A 25,942-nucleotide genomic window follows, 5' to 3' on the forward strand; every position below is an offset into this window, starting at 1 on the left:
GGATAGATTGTTCAAGAGCGGGGAGAACCGGGTATTCTAATGAGAGAATCAGAGGTTGGTTCAAGAGCGGTTAGAGAACTGGATATAGAGACCTGGGGTACGGATTCAAAATGCCACCATTATTGGTGGTTAAGGTGAGGTGCAGAGTAAGTTTATGCATGAGGCACGTGTTCGTGAAAGGATGAGTGTCTCCACGGCCGATGGCCGTTGGTCAGGAAACTTTTAGTGGTTAGAAATTCTTCGAGGTGGTTTCGCTTGTAAGGATAGTTCGGCGGTTGGGAAATTCCGGTCCGATGTATGGGCTGTTATATGTAGTTTGGGAAGAGCAGATATGGAATTAGACAACCAACCTCAGGGTCGGTTAGTGTATAGAGGAGGGAGTTTCGGATGGTTGCCATTGTGTTCTGAGTCATTGGTGATTCCTCTATGTTATATTGAGAGTTGGGACTCTCCGAGTTGCATGTGCTGTGAAATGAAGATTAGTTATGAGATTTTGAGGGAATGCATTGATGTATCTATGTATGAAGCCGCAAGTGGGAGATCAGTGGTTGGGGCAGGACATCGTGATGTTCTGTAATGGTGTTCTGAGGAGTCCGAGTATAATGCCCTGATTTCCAAATTATTTTTAGAGTCTTGAGTTTGAGGCGGCAAGTGGTGTATCAAGTATCTACTGTTCCAGTGGGAGCCCTTCGAGTATTGACATCAAGAGGGATCATTTAAGAATGTGGATTGCAGCAGGGAAAGGTGTTTTGTTATGGCGGTTGTCGTCAGATATAATGATGCATAATTTGGATGAGTGTTGGTACCTATCTATGTTAGTCCGCGAAGCATGAGTTAGTGGACGCAGGGAGGGGTTAACTTGAGTATGAGATTGTGGGATGATAAGAGAAAGTGCTACTAGTCAGCGAGAGGGTGTTGTGATACTGCGGGGAGCCGTAGTACTCACTAGTCAGCGAGAGGGTGTTGTGTTACTGCGGGGAGCCGTAATACTCACTAGTCAGCGAGAGGGTGTTGTGTTACTGCGGGGAGCCGTAGTACTCACTAGTCAGCGAGAGGGTGTTGTGTTACTGCGGGGAGCCGTAGTATTCACTAGTCAGCAAGAGGGTGTTGTGATACTGCGGGGAGCCGTAGTATTCACTAGTCAGCGAGAGGGTGTCGTGGTACTACAGGAAGCCGTATTATTCGCAAGTCAGAGCATGACGCAGAGGAGTGTTAGGCTTGGGTAGCCTTATTATTGAGTTTTTGGGGACCTAGTGGTCGGACCAGGAGCGAGACTGTGGTCTCCTTAATGATCAGGAATCGTTATATTCTAAGTTAAGGTGTGGTTATCACAATTAGAAGGAATTGGGGGAGTGATGTACGCATGGGTTGCGGGTCATGAGTCATAAGTTGAGTGGTTCATAGGGAAGAGTGGTTCCAATTCTGGGTCAGACCAGACTCTCGAGTTTGAGTTTGGCTCTAGTGGTGCTTTAAGTAGGCGAGATGAGATTCTGGATTCTGAGGTGGGTCCCAAGTTGAGCGGTATTGTTTGTCATCTGATGTCTTAAACCTGTGTAGGTCAACACTCGGGTACGGGAGGTACCGCGAGGCGCATGTATCTAGGGAGTAGTGTTCGACAGAGGTCGAGGGTGAAACGATTTAGTGGGATTGTGGTATCGGTTGAGGTAAAGAGAACTTCATGACTTGTGTGTCTCTGGGCCGAGATAGTTGTGGTGAGAAGGAAGTCAGTGAGGCATTTCAGGATATGTTATGGGTGACCTTTGGAAGTTTAACTGCGGGGTCAGGAGTTGACCTGGTGCTCAGTACTAAAAGGGATGTGAGGAGCTTATGATTGTGATGTCTGAGAACACTCCTGAGCGAGCATGGTTATTCTCTTGTGTCCGAGGGTATAGTGTTGATGATTCCTTGTTCGGATGAGTTCTGATAGCAGTTAGTGGATGAGCTCTGGTGGGGTGTGGACCCTTCCGTTTTTGGGGGCGTGATTTGGATCATTTAGCATGTTGGCACGAGTGAGCGGTAACCGATTGTTGGATTCGGTCTTGTGAGAATCAGAGGAACAGTGAGTTATCACGGTTTGATATTCGAGGAGCGAATATCGTGGTGATCGCTTGAGTAGGCGGCCTGGCGGCGGGACAGGGCTCTAGGGTTTCCGGATATTGGGAAGGAGTTTGTTAGCGGCAGAAGAATTGCTTTAGTTATGGACTTGGGATTTTCTGTGTGGTTTCAGGTGTCCATGGTGAAGGATATCAGTTTAGCATGAGCTCCTTTCGATGGTGTTTTTCAGGTGATTAGTTTGGTCTATGTGGTTGAGGATCGATTTCGAGGGCGAAATCTAATTCAAGTGGGGGAGAATTGTAACATCTGGATTTTCAAGGATATTATCGTGTGGGTTAATCTTGAAATTAAAGGAGAGACTCGACGAGTTGAGGGTCGAACTCGCCGAGTCGAGTCGGGTTTCTCCCGTGGATTTAATGAGTGGACTCGACGAGTCAGAGGAGGGACTCGCCGAGTAGGTGTTGGGCAGAGAAACCCTAATTTCCGGGGTTTGGGACCTATTTAAAGGCACTTATAGCCTCCTTGGCCCCTCCCCATCAGTGTCTTCGTCCCTTGAGAGAAACCTTAGAGTTATTGGTGAGCTAGAGAGGAAAGAGGCTAATTGGAGGTTATTTCCTTGAGAAGAAGACCAAGGGTGTTGCAAGAATCTCAGAAGAGGGTTGAAGGATCAATTTCATCTTCTTTCCAAGCTTCAGATCTGATATAAGCTCTTCCCTCCCTTGTGCTTGTATAGATTTCCTTTGGTTGCTAAGTTAGGGCTTGTATCTCCATATTGATGGGGTTTTGGGTGCATCCAAACCCTTTTTCGAGTCATTTGTGGATCTGGACCTTGTGAGGTCCAGAGATCCAGAAAGTAGGCAGCCATGAATGAGTAACTTTGGAGCTTTGAAGCTATGGAGCTTCAATGGAGTCAAGATGGTGTATAGAGTAAAATACACCATGCATGAGTCTCAAGTACATACCTTTACATGACTTTTGGGTAGTAGGAGGTTAGATCTATGAGTTTGGGTTACAGATCTGACCTCAGATGGCTGAATGAGAAATCTGTTGGAGCCAACTCGCCGAGTCCATGAGATGACTCGACGAGTCGTAGCGAGTTTGACCGAGTAGCCTTAACCCAGTGTTGGCTCACCGAGTTGGGGGTCAACTCGACGAGCTGAGTGAGACCTAGGTAGGATTCAGAAGATGCGAGGGGGCTCGACGAGTCGCAAGGGTGCACTCGACGAGTAGGGTCAAATGTGGACTGTTGTCTTGAGTTGACTTCTGTTTACTTTGGGGTTTTGGTCAACATAAGTAGTAGAGACCATGGAGGGGTAAAATGGTCTTTTACCCACTTCCCGAGTAGAGAGGGAAAGACTAATCATCGGTTTAATTAAAGTTGAGATTTCGAGTGTTGATTAGAGATGTTTACCCTACGTGTTAGGCGGTGGCGAGTTCGAGATTCAAGTGTGAGGATAGCTGCTTTCTGCTTGCCAGGTGAGTCTTCTCACTATACTTTACCTAGAGTGGTAATTAGAGTTATGTGTCAGAGTATCTTGTATTTTATTTATGTGATATGATGCACTGCATTATTCTATGTGATTTATGTTGTGTGTATGATTCCAGAGCTTACAGAGTTAGGACCGGAAGGTCCACAGAGTTAGGACCAGGGGGTCCACAGAGTTAGGACCAGAGGGTCCACAGAGTTATAGCCTCGAGTGGCTAATATGTGTTGTTGGTGGTATATTGGGGAACTCAGTAAGCTTTGTGCTTACCGTGTTATGTGTTATGTGTTTCAGGTTTCTTTTCAGGATCACGGGACGGCAACGGCTTGATTGTACACACCAGTGAAAGAGTTACATTTTGAGGATCCTGGATTTTAAATGGTGCAATTACGGAGTTTGAGTTGTAAACCTAATAAATGAGATTTTTGTGAAATACTTAATGAAAATTATGTGATTTAAAAATGAAAAAGTTGTTTGAAAATTTACGGTGTTACAGCGCGCAGACCATGTTGTCCGTGCGTGCGGCTGCGCATGAAAAATCTTATTTTCTTCAAAAATTCATATCTTGTTCTGGCTCCATTTTTGATGCATTTTTAATCCACACGTAGCTATCGACGTGATCTAAAACTTTCATTTAGACTTCGTCATCTAATTCTCACTTTATTTTTAAAGCTATATTTTTAATAGACTTAGACTGTTAAAGCCCGTATAAAAATCATAACTCTGTCATAGATATCCGTTTTTGACTATCTTTATATCGACATATTGCTATTAGCGAGATCTTCAACTCTCGTTTAGATTGTTTTTCCTAACAATTGACCGATTTTAATTACGGTTTCTGAGCGGAATACTGCTACGCTGAAATTTCGAAAAATCATAACTTCCCTCACGAAGTCAGATTTGGACATTTTTTATATGCACGCTCTCGGTTTTACGATTACTATAAATTTCGTTTATATAACTTAGGCTAAAAAGTAATTTATCAAAATTTCACTTTTTACGATACGTAGAGTCGTGCCGGTTTAATCGCTAAACTTCGAATAAGCATAACTTCTTCATACGAAGTCGGATTTCAGCGTTCTTTATATGTATGAAACCCTTGTCACATATACTATAGCTTTGGTTAAGATTATTTATCCTAAATAATATTCTATCAAAAATTCATTTTTAGCGCTTATTATATTTTTATTGACTAGCCCAAATTCGCGGGTGTTATAGGGAACATAGATAGATGATCCCTTTGGGGATGCGGATAGATGATTCCTGCGGGAATCAAAGATTGTGCATAGTTAGAAAAGAAAGAAAAAAGGTTCCATGAGTGGAACAAGGTAATGAAGTTCTTTGGAGAACTTAGAAATAATCAGTGAGGGATTAAGAATAAGGAATCCGTGAGGGAATCAAGAGAAGAAGGAAAATGTCAAAGGATCCATGAGGGATCAAGGTAAGATGTATGTGATGAAGCAAGAAGATAAAGATATAAGAACATATAGAATATAGAGAAGGGTAGAGGAAAGATAAGATGAGATAGAGTGTAGAGTATAGAGAGAGAGAGAGAGAGAGAGAGAGAGAGAGATAAAAAGACTAAGAGAATAGTAGATAAGAGCTAGAGGTAGGAGCAGAGTTAGAGTATATGGAGAGTATGAGACGAGCCTGAGAAATATAGAAGAAATAGATAATTGGGGAGAATAGTAGTGTATGTTATTGGATAACAATTGAATAGTAGAGGAGAGTAGGAGAATGAGGGAATAGGATGCAAAGGCATGAGAAGAGATGGAAGAAAATAGATGGATTTGATGAGATGAGAAAGACTGGCAGTCTATGCCATGAGATAAAGAGTTTAGGATGTAGAGCATGAGATAAAAGAGAAGAAGAAAGATTAGAGTATGAAAGATGGGAAGAGTAGATAAACATAAAAATAGAAAGAATATAACTCACCAGAAACATCGTGTCTAATACTACATAGATTTTATGTTTGCAAGTTTAGGTAGCAGCAGTCGTGGTACCAGAAGAGAAGACTAGAGCACAAGGACTTAGACTAGGTTGTTTTAGTTGTATTTTCCTTGTTTTTCTTTTATGATGAGAATTTATTGGAAACCCGTGATTATTGCATGGGATATAAAAATGTTTTTATCTTTATGATTTAATAGAATTTTTGCAAATTTTTTTAGAAATGACTATGATAATCCCATTAGATTTTATGTTAGAAAATATGGGTTGTTACAAGCTTCATCATACATATATGAAGCATCTCACCTTTCCTTTTATTAGCACATCATATGACACAAAGCTCCTTATGAGTAGACGATGAATTTCAGAATCAATCTCTCTATCTAATATATTTAATGCACTTTCGTTTAATATGTACAAAGTAATATAAGCTCATCACAACCACAAGATTTTAGGGGGAAAGCGAACTCACATGTGGGATAAATATGAACTCAGCATAAGGATGTGGCGAAAATCAAACTCTGATGTGGGAATAGTGGAGAAAACAAACTCTGCATGGGTTTTGATTGAAAAACAGGTTTGTGGGAATATGGGAGAAATCAAACCAGATTGTAGGGATAAGTTTTCGAGTCGGTAACCTGAAGACTAAATACTAAAGTTGAATATAGTGAAAAATCGTACCAAATTTTAAGGGAGAAATCAAAATAGGTTTTAGGGTGACACTTTAATCTCTTTATCAGGCACTATTGAGTGCAAGATCCTAATGAAAATTGGATGGTCTATACTCCATTTAGACAAGAAAAAAAATATAGGGGATAATATATAGATTTGGTAGCTAAAGATAGCTAACAGAGTACATAATTAATGACAACACTACAAGAGATCGAGAATATCAAAGAGAAGAAAAGGTATAGATAGAAAAACCCTAGTTCTTCTTCATTTTGAGAGGACATGTCGTTGAAGAAAAGTTTAGGAATATAAATATAAGACGACACTGAAAAGATGACACACATTTTTGATGAAATGTACTCCAAGTTTTTTTTATTATGACACTGAAACATTACACCAGTCACTAATATTTTTAGGGATAATGACTTATAAGGTTAACCAACTTTAGGTTTTGTATACATTTAGTCTATAAACTCATTTTTGTGTTTAATCTACTATTTAAATTTTTTCAAATTGTTCAAAAAACACCATTATAACCGGCTATTGTAGGTTTCTATGTATACATTGGGTCACTAAACATATATTTTTATGCATATTTAATCACTAAAACCTTTTTGTATAAATTTAGATGCTAAACAATTTTTCCGTATATATTTTACCATTAATCTTACATAATTTGTTCAAAGAACACCATTTCAAAAAATACATATATTTAAATAATTTGTTAAAAAATGAACATATATCTACATATAAAGAAAGTATTTTTCTTCAAATAAACATGTTTTTTTTTAATTTTTTGCATATATATATATATATATATATATATATATATATATATATATATATATATATATATAAATGTATAATACATATTCTTACATTTAAAACTAACATCTTTAGATATAAATACATATTATTTTTCTAAACCATATTTTTACACATATATACGTTATAAATTTTTAAAAGGTGACATTTGATTGAAAATCATTGATATTTTACATTCCAGAAATGCGCATTTCGGATATGGATATAAAGACTTTTTTTTGAAAAATGTCTGGTACAAAAGAGAAAAACTTGATTATGTTTAAATATAAATATATAATATTTATTTGAAGGGAACTGGTTCGTAAACAACAATTTTTTCCGTATAAATTTTTTTTTTGCTTTAAAATGTTGCATTATACAATATTTATTGAAACAAATCACTTTCCTTATTTAAAATATGTATTGTACATTAAAATATATACTTTAGTTCATGTTCTGATATTTATTTAAAATATGTACACAACCCTTCAGAAATGTTTTGTATAGGATTGAATTAAAAAATGGTTAATGACTTGTAATGATAACTAATAATTTATAACCTTACATATTTAGTTAGTAAACTTTTTTTACATGTTTATAATTCAAACTTGTTTAAAATTTTAAAACAAATACTAATATAACTGGCAAAATCAACTATACCCTAAGTCCAAGGTTCTAAATAATGTTAAATGTGAATTGATAAGTCTAATAAATGCTTGCTCATATATTATACTCATTGTCTCAATCCCTTTAACAACTATAATATCTATCAATTTCTTATATATGATGCCATTCAAACGAATGTGGTTGAAGATAAGTCATCCATCTTGAGTCATATTCATTTGAAACTCCCTAACTCTTCACCTTATGCCACTTAATGATTTTTAATTGAAATATTTTGTGTATATAAGAAGCATTTGGTTGTCTTCTTTTTTTCATTTTCGTTATCTATATTACATGAGAATCAAGAAGTTTGAAATATGTTTGTTTTCTTCTTTCCACATCTTTTTTCCTTCTATTTTGTTTGAAATCCATTTGAATTTTATTGTCTACATGAGCCAATCCCAAAGTTTTTGGTATTTAGAGATGATGAAGGATTGTGTCAGTGTTGTACATTATAGGCAAAATAAAAGTGTTGTTAATTTTGATGTGTTATGTGGTGAAAGTGTGTTGCTAATTGTAGGTGAAGGTTGATGTTTTTGACTCGTGTTATTAATATAAATGTGTTTAAAGTGTGTACTTGAAAGAAAAAAAATGAGATCCAATATTGACTTTTAATGAGTTATTTTCAAATTGATGAAATAAATACAAAGCATAATAGGGAAAAAAATATAAATTTTATATGTTTGAAGTGTTTTTTAAACAACAAAATAAGATAAAAAGTTAGAAAATCGTGTGATGAAAAAGAACTATTTTTTATGGCTATTCTTAACATTGATGATCAAGAATTGTTTTGCGATTAAAAAGAACAATATGCTGACTACATTATTGGTTGGTGTAAATTAATTCAAAAAGTGATTATTAAAATACTTCTAAAGCATTCTTATCTTTTTTAAGAATTGTGGTTTAAAATGTTTCCATATATTTAAGATATTTCAAAAATCGTGGATTTCAAATGTCATAAGAAGATAATTTAAACCCTTTTGAATTTAGTTTCTTATATTTATTTATTTATTTATTTGTGTGTAAATGGTGTCATGAATTGCATCCGTGTATTTCTAATGTAATATTGCTTATTATGATTTGATTCAATTGTCTTTTTTCCCTAAAAGTATTATAATTAAATACAATACAAAGAATAATTATTATTTTGAGACAAATTAACCGAATCTGTTTTCAACACTTTTATGAACATGAGTTACCATCATTTGAATTTCATTATTGGATAAAAAAAACATTATTATTTTTTTTCATTGTGTGTTGTTGTAATTTAGTACACATATGTGTTATTAACTTTTTTGAACACAAAACAATATATGTACATAACATAGTTTTTATAAAAATTGGTTATCATCATTTGAATTTTATTCTTGTTTTCTTTTCAATGTGAGTGTTATTGTGATTTAATACATATAAATGTTATTCACTTTTTCGAACACAAAACAATATATAACAATATATGTACATAATTTATTTTTTATTAATTGATTTGAAGGTTTTTAATTTTAATATTTAGTCTAAAAATTAGATGATTATATTAGTTATTTAATTTACTAAACATAATTTTAATCTTTAATCTTATTATTTAAGTCTCATAAATATTAATTAAATGTCATGAATGAAAAAACCTCTTTGGTTGTAGTTGTTTCTTGTTAAATAACCTTTAATTGAAATCTGGAAAGTTGGAATATTAAAATACAATTTCGATGCAATTAATAATTTTTTTATACATTAATATGGTTAAAGATATATATTTCAATTACTCTTATCAACACTCATTTAAATAATCACTATTTATATAATTGTTTAGAATATTATACAATTTGTCTTATATAAATAATACACATAGAATATGGATACATATAATTAATTTTTTAAACTTGTGCAACGGACATTCGCGTAGTTCTAAAATAAAAATAATCGGTGTTATTATTGTTTTATTATTTTTATTATTCATTGTATACCTTTCTAGGAAAATAAGATCTTCTGTGTTATAAATATACATTTTATAAAGTGAATCGATAATAAAACATAATTGTGATTTAAATATTTTAATCCGACAAGATTGTAGGAGCGAAAAAGAATTGAAGGAGAACCGTCTGGTGGGGGGCCTCATGTTAGCATCAACGACGGTGGTCCATGCCTTCTTCCAAATGGACGGCTTATGTGTATTTGTCGAGTTTTATATTTCCATTCATTTAATAGTTTATAATTCATTTTCACCAACTACGCTTTATTATATATTATATATTATATATTAGAGGAAATTACATAAATGGTCCGTACGCTTTATAAAAAAATGACGTTTTTAATCTAAAATTTTGATTTGTAAGCATTATGTCCCTGCCTGTCATAGTTTTGGTCATTGCTAAAATATTAAAATATCCTCTTTAATTTCGCTTATCATTTCTTTTTACTTTTTCTTAGTTTATAATTTATAAAAAAAAAGTCAAAAACACACCAACCCCTTCGTCGACCTCTTCATGACTCTGGTATGTTACATGATTTTGATATATATATATATATATATATATATATATATATATATATATATATATATATATATATATATATATATATATATATCTTTTGTGTAATATCTTAATACTTTAAGCCATGTTTAAATATATTTAAAGATAAATGATACTTATAATGTTTTCGGATGATATTTTGCGGACGAATTTGTAGCTGAGCAGATTCGGAAGCTAAATGGAGCAGATAAGGACCGAAGTAAAAATATGGATAAAAACCAAAGAACGCGCCGCACCCGAGCTGCACAAGCGTTGCGTAGAGGCCGAAGACTTTAACTGAAACACAAATCATTGGAGAATGTGACGCGTCCATAAACATTACACGTCATGTAAATACATGTAAATAAGCCGGGAGAGATTCCATATAAGGTGTTAATCCTTCGACAATAAGAAGCCTCTAAAGCATAGCCTTATTTTGATGGTCGGGACCCTTTTTAGAATGATTTTGAAGTTAGAGATCAACATTTGAGCAAAGATTTGAATAATTAAATAGTAGAATCATTATATCGTCAATTTATTTGCTTAGTTATCATGTTTAACATACTTTCTTATTGTTTTCTATGTATGGTTACTGTAACACGAAGTTCTAGGTAAATAACACCTTTGAGTTTTGCCAATTCAAGTCTTAAATAATGAATTTTGTGGTGACCACGACATGGCAAATGATGCTCCAAGACGTGGTCAAGGCAAGATGAAACACACATTCATTTGGGTCCCGACGACGTGGCATGATGTTAGCCACGATGTGGCGATGAGCAGGTCGCAAAACCCTATTTTTCAGGCTTTAAGCCCTATTTAAGGGATGTGATTGCTAGGGTTTGCACTCCCTCAACCTCCATCACCCCCCCCCCCCCCTTTCGACCGAGAAGAACCTATAGCCACTATTGTTGAGTTTTTGAAGTTTTGTGGTGATTTTTGGTGAAAAGAAGAAGAAGAAGGCATCCATTGTGTGAAGATCCAACAAGCAAGCCCCCATCCACTTTCTAGCTTGTCTTTTGGACCAATGTGAGTCTTTAAGTTCCAACAGTTATGTTTCATGCTTCTAGATCTAGGTTTCTTTGCATTGTTCTTCAAGATTGATATAGTTTGAGTGGTTGGACTCCATAAATTTGGCAACTTTATGGATCCTTGGAGTCCCCTTATGGACTTATGTTCCAGATCTCAAGTTTAATAGAGTCTTGATGTTATGCATGGAGTTTTGGTTCTCATTTCCTGCATTTTTGACCTAGCTTAGGCTCAAGGCATGCATTGGACATACATGCCTAAAAAGCAACGATTTTTATGATGCTTGGAGTGTGATAAGGCCTTCTGGAGAGCATGAGTAAGCTGCTTGAAGGATTAAGAGCTTAATACATTAAGTTGGTCAGGACAATTCCCACGATGTGGAGATTTAGCCTCCACGATGTGGCGTTAGGTGGTCTTCGCGATTGTTTTGTCGTGAGATCACCACAGCGTGGCAAGTGCTTAGCCACGACGTGGTGACTAACTGATGGACTTTTGATCGTTGACTTTGACCGTTGTCTTTTTAACCAAGTTTGAATTTAGGTCAATTTGAGGGTTTTGGCATGTAGTTTAAGAATTGGTCCCAGATTGTTGTATAGGTGACTTGTAGTACCAGTTCTTGGATTGTGTGAGTTGTGTTATTATCTGCTAGACTGCAAGGTGAGTTTTCTCACTATACTTTGTATTGCGGTATGTATCCTTGTGTATAGGATGTTGGTATGATGTAGTGATCTGTTAGATTGGTAGATCTGTTATGATTACCTATATTGCTGGCTATTGTTTGTTTGTTTGTTTGTTTGTTTGCATATGTCAACATATTGTGCTAGGGTTGAGGTGGTCCTGCTTTGTGTTGTAGGCCAAGATACCCGGGCGGTCTAGTATACTGTAGGCCTTATGAGGCGGTTCGGTCAGACTGTAGGACAAGGGGAGCGGTCCAGCTACTGTAGGCCTTGCGAGGCAGTCCAGTAGACTGTAGGCTCAATAGAGCGGTATAGGTGCCATGTAGGCCTTACGAGGCAGTCCATTCATACTCTAGGCTCATGTGTGCATGCATTGTATGTGTATTGTTATGTGGGGTATTTTGGGGGAATTCATTAAGATTTAGCTTACAGTTGTGGATTTAAATGTTTTCAGGTACTTCAGATGATTGGGGCAAGACAAAGGCGTGATCGTACACATCCTCCTGCTGATCTATGATTGAGAGATGATATTGATACTCTGATTTTTTATGGTTTTTTTTTTAAACAATGATTAATTACTTTATGGGTTTATGAAAATGTATTTAGAAAAATGAAAATTTTGACTATGGTTTTTGGGACGTTACTGTTATGAGCTAATATCATATACTTTTTCTTAGATGTAGATAAACACCTTATTCTATTGTTTGATTTTGATGAATCATATTTATTAGTTGGCAATTTTATTATGTTTTCTTGTTTGAAGATCCCTATCTATTAAAGTTTGTATTTTTATTACCTATTGATTGATTAATATAGTCTAGAGGACCAATCCGATTGTATTGGCTTGAATCATAATTGATCATGACTATTGACCACTGAGACTGATGAAACATAGAATCAAGTATTAATCAAAATCAGAGTTAAACGAATGCAGATTGAACAAACAATGTAAATAAGATCTGGTTTTTGCTCATTTACGCTTTCAACTTTTACAGAGAAAATAGACAGGTTCTGTAAAGGACTCTTATCTAACTCTAGTAAAGTTCCATATTTATAGGAACAGTGAAAGCGTACAAAAAATACGAAGGGTAAAACAGACTTCGACATATTACAACAAAATTCGAACCTAACAATCTCCCCCTTTGTAATAATGTCGACCTTCGTCAGTACAAGAGTATCTGTATAGCATACAACATAACTCTTCGAATCTCAGTGTACCACGAGATTATCTTCTTCAGTTCCTTCTTATCTCCTTCATTATTCTTCTTGCAGCTATTCATACGAACAATGAAATTCGTATATAGGGATGTTGTATATCTTTCCACTTCGGAAGCTTGAAACAAGAATCTTTTCTCCTTCCCATTTTTATCTTTCCCAACAAATACCATACCAAATGGTTTTAAACATATTTCTCCGTCAGCATACTTCTTCAACTCAGGTTGAGTTAAAGGAAGTTCCATTGGCACTTTTACAGTCAATCTGTTTGATGTAGCTAACTCAACATCAGTAAGTGCTAAACACTCATAATAGTCGTCAATGAAAATTTTGATGTGAGCCAACCCAAGTCGAAAAACTTCAGGATCAGTTTCTCGAAGATATGAAGCGTCTTTATCCTTTAGTAACAATGCAACTTGTATCAGATCATACAAGTTCATTAAGGGAAAATCAGCTACTGAAAAATCACATACTTGCCCATTCGCCCTCGAAACAATAAAGCGAAGATTATGCATCATATTTTCGAACAACACATCTCACTTTATGCTTATCACCTTCTTTATCTTCACCAGAGACCAAATCTCCTCTGGAAGTTTTCCAAGTACAGCATGAAATCTGATCTTCATGTATGTGTACTCATCATCATTGTCAAATTTCTTAGCAATTTTGTACTGAGCCATGATGAACATCATTTCATTGATGGGAAAATCTGATTGACTCATATCAGTGTTGAGAACAACATAGCTTCTCCTTGGCTTCTTTTCGAAAGCATACATATGATTATATGCAACTTTCGACTCTATTGTCTCATAATTGTAATGCTTTGAAGGATCACCCTTGTTCATCCCAGGTGGATCATTTGCACGAAGTTGCATAATGCTTTGTACAATTCGGAGCTTTTCAACCTCAGCCTCTGCTTCAGCTTTCTTTTCTTCCTTTGACTTTTCGACCATAACATTTTTGCCTTTGTCTTTTACAGAGGAATTATCAACACTTTCCTTAGGCTTCGAACTGCTGCCTCCTTCTCCAATCACAATTCCTTTGGAAATTGATTTTGAAATTGACTTCGTTGTCACTGGCATTGTTGTTACAACAGTCGAAATAACTGGCTCAGCAGTTGACAAAATTGGTTTTGTTATTGGAATCTTCGAAGAAAACACCTTTCCAACAACCTTTGCATCTGCATGCAAATTTTCACCACTAGCCTTCGTACCACCAACCTCCTTTTCTCCCCCTTGCACCCCTGTGAAAACAGGCGGGGCATTCTTCGGAAGAAGGCTAGAAATATGAGAAAGTGGAGAAAGTTGTCTTTGCAAGATCGCTTCAAAATGAACAAACTTTTGAGACAAAAAGTTCGGAGTGATTAATAGAGATGAAATTGATTTAACAGTTAACTCTTTAAGCTCCTTCAGTGAATTAAGCACTTCCACAAAGCTTTGATTTTTCGTGGTTGACAATTGAGTAAGTTGAGGATGCAAATCTTCATACAGTTTGACATATTTGGTAACAGCATCACAAATAATGTCAACTTTCTGATTGATCGAAGCATAATCACGTTGTACAATTGAGATTTCTTTTTGCATATCCTGTCGAAGTTCTTGGATTTGAAAATTTACATCTTCCCTCACCTTCTTGATATCTTGAACGAATAGTACATGTCGTTTTTTCATGAAATGCTTGAATTCTTTCACTTCCCCTCTGAACATCGAATTGAGAGAATTGACTCGTAATTCATCATTTTGATCATTGTGATCAATATTTTCCAACAGACGAATCTCTGAATCTTGGACCATTCCAGAGACTTTACTTACCACTTTTCCTTCGAATGTTTTCAGCATATTATCAACTTACAAATGAGATATAGACGAATTACTCCCCAAATCTGCTTGTGATTGAAGAATAGAATTCAACTTCTGGTTAAAAATCTTGAATTGTTTCATCGTCATGAACTTATGATCAGGGAAGTGATCTTCTTCATCATCAAACTGGAAATCTTCATAGGCACGTCCAAAACCTTCATTATCAGTATCAGCTTCAACAACAGGTGAAGGTTGAACAGGTGAATTAATTTTGAGAGAATCAGTAGATTGAGATGGAAAAAGAGTGGTAAAGGGTTGATGAAGAATGGTTTCAAAAGTTGGGTAATTTGTAGTGTTCGGAAGAATAAAAGGTGGTAAAGACACGAAAATGTCTGGTTTTGAAGATACAGGAATACCTTGATTAGTAGGTGCAACTTCTTTGTTCGATTCTCCCTCACCCATGTTCACATTTACATCCGTATCAGATACGTGTGTAACAATGCCTGAAGTTCGAACCTCCTCAGTATGTGATTCAGTTAACGAGACTTCGGGTGGTATGACCATTGTCTTCTCAGGAGTAGATACAGATTGTGAAACAACTGGTTCTGGTGTTTCAGGAACACTTTCTTCTTCAGAAGATGCCTCTTGAATAACCAACTTTCTTTGTCTTTTCTTCTTCTTCGAAATATGTTTGGCCACATCTTCAACTCTTCGTTTCTTGGATAGAGGCGAGACTGGAGCTGGAACCTCTCGAAAAATAACTCCTTGATGAGAGAGTTGTGGTTTACGAACATTAGAAGGAGAAAATTTTGATCCACCATCAGAAGATTTTCTAGAACCCCTAGACCTTTTCTTCAAACGACGAAAAACACCAGATTTAGAAGGAATTTTCTCCGCCACTACAGTATCATCAATATGTTCCACTGGTTTGATGACAACAGTCGAGACATTCACTTCAGCCGTCTTAGGCTTCTTTGGAGACTTCGTAGATTCATACACAATCGTCTCAGGACACTTCTTTGATTCGTGCACTGGCTTCTCTAGTGTAGCTTTTGCATCCTTTTTAGAACGTTTAGACTTCTTGGAAGGACCATCTTCTTTTTTCGACAATAATTTTCTAGTCTCAACATCTAGATTAATGGTTTTCAAGTACTCAACCAACACTGAATTTGTTGGCTCAACTCTCTTTAACATTGCATTAGGAATCCGAGCAATGTGTGTGAATACCTCCATATCATCCGAAACTTCCTTTGGGAAGTGATACTTCAGAAACTCAGTCTTTTCTTCATCAGCAGGGACAACAATTCCTTCTTTATCATAGAAATAACCAAGGATTAAGCTCCAATACCTAGCACACGAAATGCCTTGAACCACATTCGTGTTTTCGACACTCTTTTGGAATTCCTTCCATAGCTGAGTGTCGACAGAGATATCATAATACAATCCTGCCACCATCGCATAAACCTCCATGCAACCTTTGTCTAAGCCAACACTTTGACCTGTCAAGCATCGAAGAAAAATTCCAAACAAGAAATTCCAAACAGTTGGCAGGGCTGATTTCTTGAAATCACTGATCTTTGTGAGTGGGGGTTGATGACCCATCTCATTAAACATATGAATAACTTGGGCATAAGAAAGATCAGTAACAAGTTGAGAATTAGGAATATCCAGAATCTGACAAAAGATCTTCTTGGACAAACGGATTTTCTTGTCATTCACCAGTTGAAAGGTGATGATATCCATTGCTTTGCTATAAGTAGCAGTGGATCCTGCCTGAGAAAGCCATGATAGAGGAACTGAGAAAGAATTGAACATCGCCTTGGAAAGAACAGAACTCTTCAATGCGACAATTAGCATCTTCAATTCTTCTGGATACAAAGACACATCTGCTTCCACTTGATAATTGGTGCTTTGAATCTTCATGATCGGTTGAGAAGTGATATCTTCAGTTGTTCAAGAAGTAGAATCAAAGCCAGCCATGATTAGGGCTTAGAAGCTTTGAAGAACAGAGAAATTTGGGTATTTGAGTTCTTTTGTGTGCGTAAAAAGATAAAGAACCTGTAAATGCCCTTTTTATATGTAACTCTTAATTCGAATTGAACGCGGGATAGGTATTGATTGAGATCTGACGTGGCACCTTAAAAGTCGCACCAGTCTGCCAATAAAGTTGCCATGCATCATAAAGTAACTGTCACATCGCCTTGAAACCAGGAAACGTCTCCTTACTCAGTCTGTTCGTGTCACCTCAAGGAATAGTAACGTCATCAACCTTCGAATGGAGGGTAAGCTCTTTCGTCTTTGGGTTTAGAGACGAATTCATGTGCTAGACTGTCGAAATCATCAGCCTGAGTTTGTAGTACTCAGAACCTCAAGGATTTCGTGTGTGCTGTGTGCCAAAGAAAAGATAAGAAACAAATTAACGAAAATTTGGATCTGTGATGTCAAAAATTTCGACACAAAAGCAGAGAAACCCCGGGCAAAGGTTACGTCATTAATTATCAAGAGAGATAATCAACTGCTTGTATATGTTCCCGTAAATTACAATCGAATACTTGTAGAGAAGTATCGAAGGGCTTCTTTTATTAGGCTTATTGGGTGGTTTAAAATTTCGTTACATATCATCCTAAACATAAGGTGAGTAATTGTAACAGAAATTACTTGTTTGACCAGTGTAGTCAGTGACAAGTATGCTTTGAAATATGTTGATAGTAACTTTGAAAGCAAATGAAACTCATACAGAAATCATATTCATAAAAAAATATTTATTCTGGATCCTGTTGGGTAACAAACATCATGGGTTTCGATAGTTTGATCAAGATCACGCATAAGAATAGAATATGATTTTGAGTTTCGAAAAATGGTAGTGAAACAAATGTTTCGTCAAATCTGGAACATAGTTCCCCGTCAATTCCTTATTAAGATATGAAGTTGGGTTTCACTTTCATCACGGCCTCATGATGTCAGATCACTAACACAAAATTTTGATATATCTAAATCTTGATGGGTTGAATCAAAGATCTCTTGGATAGATGTCTTCGTGTGTGCAAGTGTAAGAAATTTTGTGATGAAAAAGAGTGGTATGAAGAACAAATTGTACCTCTGTTATTTTCGGACAAAATAGATAACTCTTAACTCATGTGAGAAGAGTAAGGTAGCTCAATCGACTAATGTGAATATAAGCCTGACTTGGGAAGAAATTTTCGTATGAAAATTTTCATTAAGGCTTTCGTAAACACACATTAAGTCTACAGAGGCTCGGGTCAACATGCTGCAGCATGCTTCTAGGGACAACCTAACTAGTACATAGTTGACGGAAGTTTACCTTCCCCTAGAAACATAAGCATGACCCTTGAAAAAATGTTCGTGTTATCTGCACAATGAAAAAGAAACAAAGAGAATAACAAATCTTTTTGATATTTTTGATTTTTCAAAAAAAATATTTGTGAGTTTTTTCATCAATTGGTATCAGAGCGAGTGTTCTTGATTGGATCAAGAATTGATCCTTGATGGCTATCTTGATTTGGTGATTCTTCATGTTCTTATTGATCTTCGTGATTAGAGAGTGTTGTGTGTTCTAGAACTCGAATTTTTCTTTGATTTGATCCATAATTCGACTTTCTCTCTCTAGAATACTTGTTTGTACCACTTTCTCTCTCTAGAAAACCCGTTCAAAATTACTTTCTCTCTCTAGAAATTTTCAAAGTTTTTGAGATCATGGTGCGTTTGGAGTATGATTCTTGGGTTGTGATTGTTAAATATTTGAAATACAAAGTCAATGAATATCAATTCTATGGATTGGTGTTAAATGGGTTGATTTCAAAAGAAACTTTGATTTCTTATGGAGGTTTGAAGGATGATCATGGAAGATTGATATTTCAACCACTTTTGAAGATTGAATGTTTGTATGATCTTTTCATTATGAAGTTAGTTGCAAGCAATAACCGAAAAGAAGGAGAAGAAAGAGATTTGTATAACAAAAGATACATTTCTCTTGTTGAAAACCCAAGTGATCTTCAAGCTCTTATGATTGTTGAAGATGTTCTTGATGATCATCATGTTCTTCATGTTCTTCATGTTCAAGAAAAAGGAGTTCAAGTTGATTCCCAAGATGAAAAAGTTTTTTGCTCGATTGGAGTTCAAACCGATGATATTTTGTGTTCTTGTGATTCGTTTGAAGGAATGATTCCTTATCGAAAGCCGGTGATCCAAGAAATTCACAAGTATCAAACTCCAAAAGATTTGATTCAAACTCAAGAAGTTGTGGAAAGTGGGTTTGTTCATGAAATCAAGTCTTCAAGGTGCAAAAAGATGAGAAAGAAAAATAAGAAGAAGATTAATCGGAAGAACAAGCGGGTGTACTCACAAAAATCGTTAAATGTTGTGAAGCCGAAATTCGTGAAGCAAATTTGGGTTCCAAAGCAACAATCTCCAAAGGTTGCAATGAATTTGAAGTCAAAACCCAAAAGTAAGTGTGGTTCTTTTGAAGATGTTCTTGGATCGTTGAAGAACACGAAGAACACGAAGAACGAGTTGTACATCACGCATAGTGAGTGGTACAATGTTCAAATTGGAGATTTTCTCATTCCAACAAAAGAACCAAGATCGTCTAAATTTGATTCGATCGTTGCAAACGGAACTCGATTCTTCAAAAAGGTATCTCAAATTCTCAAATGGATTCCAAAACGTCCATGATTTCGATTCGTGCATTGCGTTTTTCTTTTTTGATCGTCTTGATTCATTGGATCTATTTCGTTTCAATCCCCATTGTTGATCCAATTATTTTTGTTTTGATCAAAATCGAATTACACTCATTTTGTTTAATTCTGGAAATTCACTGTTCATTGAATCAAAGTCAAGCCCAAATATTGTGTTATGGATCCATTTATTACATCTTGGTATCTTAAGTCCATATATTCGAAATTAATACCGTTCATCTTTTAAATTGAGCCCATAAGTCAATTTACTCAATAGATTCATTTACTGGCTCAAATGAATGGTGTTGTTTGCTTCGTCAATATTGTTCGCCCCATATTCTTATTCATCTCGTTTTCTTGACTCGTACTCTTTGAATCGAAATTGATTCATGTTGTCGATTTAGAAATCCCTTTGGAAACAATTTGAAAGAAAAGTTAACATTGTGATATTAATGTTTGAAGAATCCTCGTTGATTTTTTTTTCCGATTGCTGAAGTGAAAGTCAAACGAAAATTCAAAATCGACTTATCCTCTTGGTATCTGGATGATTGTTTGAAATTGATTTCGAAGTTAATATTGTTCATATCAAGTTCGATGATTTGGAGTCGAATTGATTGAGAATATCTTGGAAACTGCTATATTGAAAGGAGACGATTTGGGAATCAAACTCGCTTTGAAACTGATAGGTTAATGTCGATGGCTGCTTCCTGAAAAACGAAGCGAACAATAGAAGAAGATTTCGATTTGTGAACATATGGAATATCGACTGCAATGGATTTTTGGAATCGTATCAAGTGCTTATGGTCGAAATAATCTTCAATTTTGGAATTAAGGGATTGTTGTTCGAATCTGTGTGTGAATGATGGTTTGGAATTAGTGATTCGATTGTTGATTTGGGATTGAAGGTCAATATGTTCTTGAATGAAAAGCGAAGCATGTGATGATGAAGGATTGAAAGCGAATGTATTAATTGATTGTGAGAAGTCGATTAAAATCGAAGGCTTGAGTTCTCAATAGTCGACATCACAGATTTGTGTTTGGTTTTGAAAGTGGAATTGTATATGGGAAATAATTGAAGATGTTTAGGAATCAATAATTCGATGGCTTCGGTTGAAGTTTACTAGAAATCGACGATTTAGGAAGTCGATTGAGAACAAAGCGTGAATGGTTGGACTGGGAAGTCGACAATTGAACGCAAATTTGAGCATTGATGTTGACTAACGAAGGCTTTGTTAACGAAAAGTTGAGGATGAGAAACGAACTGGGAGGATAATTTTGGAGTCGACAGTTGATGTGTGGATCGATTTGTTGATCGATGGTTTGGTTTGATGTCAATGGCTTTGCTATCTGATCGATTTGAGTTCACGATTTAGCTCATATGAGAATCGTGTTTGCAAGGTTGATTTCGAATGTTTGTGTTGAATCGGAGAAAATTGTTGTGGAATGAACGAAGGGAAGATTATCTGAATTAACGAAGTGAAGAAGGGAAAAAGTTTTGTTAAGAATGATACTGAAGATGAAGTTTCGTTAATAGCTTGTATTTTCGTTAGAATTGGGGAAGAAGAAAAGAATAGTTTCGTTCATATGGCAGATGATTTTCGTACGAAGGGTGGAGAAGATTTCGTACGAAGGGTAGTGATGATTTTGTACGAAGGGTGTTTGATTTCTGGATTGGTACGAATTGAAGAAGAAACCCAAAGTTTCGTATATGGCCCTTGACACTTCGTATGTTTGTCACTTTTCACCAGAGGAAATTTCGTAAATATGAGCAACCTTTCGTATGTTTTGAAGTAAAATGGAAAATGTTTCGAAATTGGTCCCTAAAGTTTCGGACATATGGCATAACTGGTCCAGTTTCGAATATTGAGCAAAAATTGTGAAGAATGCAGAAATTTCATGTTTAATCCCTGCAGTTTGTGCGAATTTACGCTTTATGCCCAGTTTCACAAATGGGTTAGAGTTTTGCATATTTGGCTGTTTTTGGCACAACGGGTCCTTGCAGAATTTTATTAGTGACGGTTTTTACCCGGTTTTTGGAAAATCTTGCAACTTTCACCCAAAAAGTCAAAAATTTTCACAAATTGGAAATTTTTGAGGCTTTTTCGTGATTTTTTTTGCGTGCAAGATTTTTGATGATTCATTTTTGGTACACATCAAGGGGGAGTATTGTGAAGTTTATTCATCGGGCGCTTCTCACCCTTAATGGGTTTTATAATCATATTTTGATTATAAAAAGGGGGAGAATGATGGGTATTCGAAGCTTCTCGGGTTTGTCGAATATTCATTTGCGGATTTGAAGACCGGTGTTACTTCGAGGGGGAGTTTGGTCTTGATCGCGCGAGCTCGTTGGATATTGAAGCCGGACATCCAATCCTAACTTTGAGGGGGAGAATGTTAGGGTGCAAAGTCACTCTTGGATGTAGTGTTTTTGGCTTACCCTCTTGTATGTGTAAATAGGTTGAGTCTTTCCTATAAATAGGAAGTGAGTGACTCCCATTATGAAATGAACATTTTGAGAGATTAGTTTAGAGAGAGAAAATTGCAAAACCCATTTTGTACTCTTTCTATGAAACTAATGAGAGCTTAAAAGAATTATTTAGATCTTGTGTTCATGTTCTTGATTTTACTTGATGATTCACTAAATCATTCTTAATTCCGCACATGCGATCATAATCAACACCACTACAGAGACTAGTCGTGAACCAAATCCTAGGGTTAGGTGATAAAGTATATAACTCTAATGTATAAGATTGCATTAGATGACCATTTTCTGATATAATTAATTGACATGATCATTGACATTAATTACTAGATAGAGTTTTGCATAATACGAAGTAAATGCTGATTATTTGGACAGTTAATTAAATGATAATTACCTTACTTGTCCTTATGATCATTAGGGTTCGTTAATGGGACTAAGATAACTAATTAATATAGGAATCGATATACAACGAATTAAATCCACTGCACTTGTTAGCAATCAACCATAATTGATATCGAATCTAAGTGAACATACTTTAAATATCTTGTTTTAATCCAATCGACTAGTTTTGTTTGTTTTGTTTTTGTTTCGTTTAATTTAGCTTAAATACAATTCCCCTTTTTACTTTTATGCTTTTAGTTTAACTATTATTTAAATACTCTTAATTAAACCATACTCGTTCCCCAAGAGTTCTGCAACCCAGTTCTACCTCAATTATAATGTTATATGATTGTGTACATTTGCTAAGTTGTATATTAATCCCTAGTTCTAATAAAACCGTTTATAATTTTAAAACTGATTATAAATTACAAACCAAGCTTTTGGCACCGTTTTTTTAGAAAACAATTTTAATTGATTTAGAGTATTTTTCTTTTAGTTGATCGATCCTTTCGGTGGAATCTATTACATATAACTAAAGTTTTGCACTTATATTTTTGTTTTATGTTTTGTTATTTATTCTCTGTTTAATCGCATTACGCGACGCGTACTCTTGAGCTACGCTATGTGTTTGTCGACCAAAACAAATTTTATTTTCTCTTTGCTTTTTGTTATATTATAATGTTTTTTGTTCTTTTGTTTTCCATATAGTTTATGACCAGGAGCTCACACTCATATTTGACACCACCTTTTGAAGAACCAAAGCATGAATTCCACAAATTAATCCAAGATAATATAAAAGAAGAAAATGAAAAAGATGAGATGGCCGAAGATCTAGCTAATTTGTCGCTAGAGGAATACGTAAGTCGTATCAAAGATGTGGCAACACATAGATTTGTTCAACCCGTAATACCAGCCACGACCACTTTTGAACTCAAAGGGAAATTTGTGCACTTATTAAAAGAGAATTCGTTCACAGGAAGAGATGATGAAGATGAGCATCAACATGTGGAAAATATGGTGGAAACTGTTGATTTCTTTAACATTGGTGGGTTACTAAATACGTTGTGATGCTTAGAGTGTTTTCGGTAACACTACAAGGAGCTACGAAAACGTTGGTTAAATGCTGAACCGGGTGGTTCTATCACTACATGGGCACCATTGAAAGACAAATATAAAACAATTTAGTCCACCTTCAAAGATCTATAAGATGAAGATGAAGATCCAAAACTTCCAACAGCTTGAAGATGAAACTTTATACTATGCATGGGACCTATATAGGGAGTTGTTACAATATTAACCACAACATGATCTGAATGCTCAACAAGTAGTTCAAACATTTTATACTGGGATCGATGTATTAACTCGGTAATGGTCGATTCTCAAGGACCAATTCCCTGAATCTAGCTAAAGGATACATGATAATTGAGAAACTAGCTCAACATTCACATAAATGGTATTCTTCAAAAGATTAATCTATACGAAAGAGATCAAATGGCCAAAGTTTTGATGGCCTAACTATTTTGAATGCCAAATTAGATGTTTTGGGAACAGACATGAAGCAATTCAATCAAATAATTCATACCATACAAGTAGGATGTGACAAATGTAGTGCTCCACACCTTACTAAAAACTAGGATTTGGATGAAAATTATAACGACCAAAGAATCCCATACTGTTGGTTACAATATGTATTTAGTATAGATATGGCTAAGAGTGAACTTCAGTAATGAAATAGTGATGTTTTGGTAATGCAATACATATGTTCGTGTAGTTATTGCATTACATCAGCAAATTTATAAAGTTTAATGTATTATTAGTTAAAGAAAGTTTTAGTTCACTCTGAGATGATTACGTGGATATAAAGTTTGTCAAAACTAGAGTATATATGAGAAAGTTATGGCCGTTTGAAAAGTGTGTTGCTATTTGGAAAAAGTCAGCAGAAAGTGTGATGAGCGCAGAGCGCCCTTTAAAAGGCGCGGTGCGCCTATGTTGAATTTCAAAAAACATGTTTGGACGGTTAAGACACGTGGCGAACGAAGAGGGACATGTGGCAGTTCTAGAAGTGCCACTTGGCATAGGGCGCAACACACCCTATAAGAAGCACGGTGCGCCCACCGACCAACCAACTTATAAATAGTGGTCATTTGTTATTCGTTTCACGTTTGGTCCGAAGAGTGGTATGAACTATTACGTAACATTGTATAGCTTTCGAAAGAAAGTTTTAACGTCGGTATGATGAGTTAAGGTTGGAGTCGGTGAACGATGATTACGACTTAGAGACAGAGGATGGGAGATCGTTTAACAAGAATATGATTGTTGTTGGGCTAAGGTATTCTCTCGATTGTTAATACGTAATTTTATTTAAGTGAGTATTAAGCCGTGACGGGTTGATAAACTTGATATAGTCTGTGAACTCATAACGCGGTGTTCTTATGAGCGGACTGATAAGAAATAGAGAAATAGTTTATGTGGTGGAACTCTCGAGTGGATACCGAGGGTTGTAAACCCTAATTCATAGGATTGTCCAACTGTAAGATTGGACTATTGGCTTATGAAGTTAAGTCGTTTGGTAATGGTTTTGAGGAGCTTAGTGATTTGGTAACAAATGGTTACCCAATTGTGTTAGTGATCAGACAAACGTCACTGTAATAGATATGATAAACAAGATCCTAAGTATATTGGGACAAGTTCTGAGGAACTTGATATTTGTCCATATAGGTGAACCAGTGTTGAGATAAGAGATAACGGGAGACAAGAAGCCAAATCGGAAGTTAGTATTCACTAACTGGTCATGTGAGTACATGTGGATTTTTCCCATTTGGGATACATGGCATATTAGTAACGTTTTATTGTTGAAAAGATAATAAATCTTAGCTAACGAGTAAGTGGAATCTTTATCTAAAGAGTAAGTTAAAGGTTTTGAAAGGCAAATGTTTTTGAATTAATGAACTCTTTTATGAGTAATGGTTAGCTAAATATGATTTATTATACAGATTATTAAAAAGGTTTAAAGAACTATATTTACAATTATATTATGTTTAATTTTTTTTTACTATGCAATGTCATTATCTATTGTGCATGAGCATGGAATCAATCATTTAGGTATGATTGAACCAGTACAGGAATAGTAACAATCATGCATCATATGAGCGAATTGCATAGTCTTGAAATGTTTCTAGCTAGACCAAGGGGTTCACATGGGAACCAATCATGGGGCCATTTGGATTATTTGTTCTCCAATATGGATAACCGTAGTTTATTGACAAGGCTATAGTATGGGTAGTCATAGTTTATTGATTCAGCCATAGTATGGATAACCATAGTTATCGATGATGCATAGTATGGATAGCCGTAGTTATTGACGGGGCCATTTATTAGTTGTCGTAGTTATTCACGGGGCCACACTCTGGTTGTCGTAGTTGTCACTTTATTTGACCAGAGTAGTCACTTTATGTGACTATCCCAATTCTGGGCGGTCCTTATGGACACTAGATTCAACATATAGTGGAAGCTCGGGAAGGCCCGATAAATTTTGCATT

This window comes from Lactuca virosa, chromosome 1, assembly GCF_052849685.1.
Source record: "Lactuca virosa cultivar CGN04683 chromosome 1, Lactuca_virosa_CGN04683_v6, whole genome shotgun sequence".
Classification (NCBI taxonomy): domain Eukaryota; kingdom Viridiplantae; phylum Streptophyta; class Magnoliopsida; order Asterales; family Asteraceae; genus Lactuca; species Lactuca virosa.